At 39.0% G+C, this 3178-nt stretch overlaps 1 pseudogene; it reads right to left on the bottom strand.

The window, feature by feature from the left end:
• Positions 1-1436: 1436 nt before the first annotated feature.
• On the bottom strand, positions 1437-2777 carry LOC118574689 (annotated as a pseudogene).
• Positions 2778-3178: the final 401 nt, after the last annotated feature.

The following is a 3178-nucleotide window of genomic DNA, read 5'->3' on the forward strand; positions in this document are numbered from 1 at the left end:
GCAGACACTCTTTTCCAAAGCAACATATCCTTATATCCAAATTTTGAAGTCAAGGTATCTTTAAACTTTACATATTTATTTAACTCAACAGCTTTTACAATCGAATCTTTTTCTGTAGTTAAAAATCCCAAAGACAACACAAACCAGATTCTCTGTGTAATATCCATGCTTGTAAGACTGAAACACTGCTGTGGCTGCTGGCTCCGCCCACCTCAGCTTTCCAAAGTGGTGGTGGTACAGTGTACCATCAACTCTAGGTCTGGAGCCATGTGTACCATGAACTATTAGAAGCAGTTCTATCAAAGCAGCGCATAGCTCAGAAAACTTTTTTTTTTCCTAACTAGCAAAGGCTAAATCTACCATGCAGCAGAATAAAGTGCCACTTGTAGACTCCTCATTCCTGCCACACTGCAGGTCAGATGAACACGCCAGGAACCCACCATAGTAGCTCAAACCTGCAGGCTGCCGCTAACTTGAGAGAGACAACTAGGAAATTGTTTTTAGCTCCATTTTAGAAACTTTTTCTTAGGTTTTGGTGGAAACTCATGCTCCACTTTGGGCGCCAGATATTGGTGAAATTATTAAGGCCACTCCACATAGTTAAAAGTGAGGTTTATTTTGTGGGGTAACTTACAAATGAAGGGATAGGTTGCAGGGTCTGGGAAAGGTATGGCGCAGTCTGGTGGTGTTCTCTGGAGAACTCTGCTCTGTCTACCTCCAGAGTCCAGGGTCCTGGAACCAAGAGAAGCCTCTCCTCTGGATCTTGGGTCTTCAGCTTCCTCCCTCAGCCCTGCCTTATGGGCATGACCATTACTGAAGCCTCAATGGGGGTTAGAACTTCCAGGCCAAGGCTGGAATGGCTACCCACTACACAGCAGGTTCAAAATGGTATTAAGACAAAATTTTTATTTTCTGATCATTCTATTTAAAGTACTAATAAAAAAGAAAAACTTAGAATTTTACAGTCAAAGGGAATATTTTTGTTTTGAGCTGAGGACCTAACCCACGGCCTTGGGCTTGCTAGGCAAGCGCTCTACCATTGAGCAAAATCCCCAACCCCAAAAGGAATATTTGATATAAAATTGTCCAACTGCCAATTGTACTAGTAAATAACAAAACAAGTTCTAAAAAAAAAAAAATAAAGAGACTAATGAAAGATCAGTGTTCATGTGAAAGTAGTCTGTGGCTTAAATACACGTGATTTCCAGATTGTTATATAAGAATGCACAAGGAATAGTGAAGAATCACCATGCAGACTCAGTTTTCACTCTTTTTCTGGATTTTCTTTCATAATTACTTTTTAATGCTGTGTTTTTAAATTTTTCATGCAATTTTACTTTAATATAAATTTATTTAAATCACTTTGAACCATCATGTCCTTGGGTTTTCATGCTCTGCCATGAAACAGCCAAGTTCAAAGCTATTTCTTTTACGGTTTATCCTGTGTGTGTGTGTGTGTGTGTGTGTGTGTGTGTATTCCTTGAAATCTTTGATGTTTTGTTATACCCTATATAAGGATTAATAGTTCACATTAAAGACTGGTTACTTAGCTTGCAGATCCTTTCTGTGTTGGATTATATCCCCATCATACAGTTTTCTGTGAAGGAAAGTAAAGCATCCCACAGTAGCTTTGCTGAGTATAACACATTCTTAATCATTATGGGTTTAAAAATATTCAAATCAAAATGTCCGTTGCTATTTCCAACACTAACTGCAATGTGATTCCCCATGAAATGAGATGCCACCATAGTCATTGCTTCACATTGAGTAGATCTAAACTTACTGGCATGATGCTGCTCCCTGGCTCATTTTCAGCCAAGATCACCTCTCTTAGACCTTACCAAGGACCAGAATGCATAAAACAAGTATCATTTCCTATCTTCATCCGACTGCTGGCAGAAGTGTGCCTGGCCTTACTAAACTGCCCAGAGCATCAAGAGAAGCCAGAGTCTCAAATTTACTTAAAGACAGGCCTGTTAGTGTAGCCATTTTTGCAGCCTTTTCTGTGAAATGAATCCTGGTGTTTAAACCAGTTCCAACATCAGTGCCTCCAGCTGTGAGTTCAGAGATTCTTGCCAGGGCAGTTTTTATGCTTGCCACTGCATATGGGACTTGGTACAAATAAACACTGAATGTTGGTCAAAGACTAAGTGGAACAGCATCCTGTATGTGAGAGTTCACCCAATTTTGATGACTGTGAAAACTATGGATTTTGCAATGAGCACATCATCAGCTTTTGTAGTCCTGGTAACAGGACCTTGTGAAATCCCACCATAATAGCACTATGCATGGCTCTGGGGAAAGTGTCATTGGAGTTCTGGCTTGTATTAGCATGCTCATTGAGACGCGCTTGCTTGTTGTTGCCAAGTTGACATGCTAGGGTCTCAATTGCTCTATTGCTAATGACTTCATTTACATTTATAGTTGTCTAGGTTCCTGATCCACTCTGCCATACCATAAGAGGAAAGTGATCATTTAATTTACCTTCAGCTACCTGAGGTGATGCCTTCATTATTGCACTAGCAATTTTGAGATCAAGACTATAATCCTGATTTACTTCAACAGCAGCATCTTGCTTTAAGATGCCAAAAGTTTTAATGATTGAAATTGGCATTTGTCCCATGTCCAATCTCTAAGTTCATTGTAGAACTCACTGTCTTGGTACCATAGTACTTACCACTTGTGACGGTCATTTCTCTGATGGTATAGTCAATATGAAAGGAATTTTGGCTTGCCATTTGAGTAGTGTTCAAGGCCCAGCACAGAAGAATATCCATGGTCCCTGAGCCCTCATCTGAGGCCTTCCTGCCTGCAGAAGGTAGAAGACTGTGGTCTGAGGAATGTGGGTGGAAACTGAGCCTAAAGCCACATCTCGCATAGATTTATGATGTATTTTTAAGAATAACTAGTGAGAAACCAGAAAAATATTCTATTAGAAAATATGTATGGTAAGATGTGACACCTGAGTAGTAATAAATTAATTTTAAAGTTTAATAACCATTAAAAGCACTATGGGACATTGAAAAACAGTTAATTAGGTGTACATAAAATCCTATGATGAATCATTAAGATGGGCTTATGGAAAGAAGAAACATGAGAACTATAGCATTTGAGAATCTTAAAACACACAAAAATATATTTTAAAGATAAAAACATTACAGAACATAACACATCATTG

The sequence above is a fragment of the Onychomys torridus genome, chromosome X, assembly GCF_903995425.1.
Source record: "Onychomys torridus chromosome X, mOncTor1.1, whole genome shotgun sequence".
In the NCBI taxonomy this organism is placed as follows: Eukaryota; Metazoa; Chordata; class Mammalia; order Rodentia; family Cricetidae; genus Onychomys; species Onychomys torridus.